Below are 610 nucleotides of genomic sequence, written 5' to 3' on the forward strand. Positions count from 1 at the left end.
TTTATATTTGTATTTGTATGTGGATATGAATATATATATATATATATATATATATGTGTGTGATTTTTTTTTATTTTGTATGTATGTATGTATATGCATATGTATATATACATATATATGTGTTTATATATGTATATGTATATATAAATATATTTGTTTGTATGTATATGTATATATATTTGTATAGATGTTTGTATATATATGTGTATGTTTTTTATTTTGTATATATATTTATATTTTTATTTGTATATAGATATGAATATATATGTATATTTTTTTTTGCTGTTTATTTATTTTATTTTAAATTTTAAAAAAAAAACCGATTTTTTTCATATTTTTCGGAATTTTTTAAAAAAATATGATGTGGCATGCTGATGTGGCAAAAAATCTATGTGGCGTGCCACGTCAGCCGCCACGTGGCGTGCCACGTCAGCGGTTAACGGACACTTAACACCGTTTTCGGATTGTGTAGGAAATTGCAGTTAAATTGGGTAGTTCGTGTATCGATTTGGCACATTTGATAATTTGGTGTAGTTTTTTGTCAAATTAAAAATTTGTGTAGGAAAATGTCACATTTTACAAAGTTGGTGTAGGAAAATGTCATTTTCCC

This window comes from Tarenaya hassleriana, unplaced genomic scaffold, assembly GCF_000463585.1.
Source record: "Tarenaya hassleriana unplaced genomic scaffold, ASM46358v1 Cleome27, whole genome shotgun sequence".
Taxonomy (NCBI): Eukaryota; Viridiplantae; Streptophyta; class Magnoliopsida; order Brassicales; family Cleomaceae; genus Tarenaya; species Tarenaya hassleriana.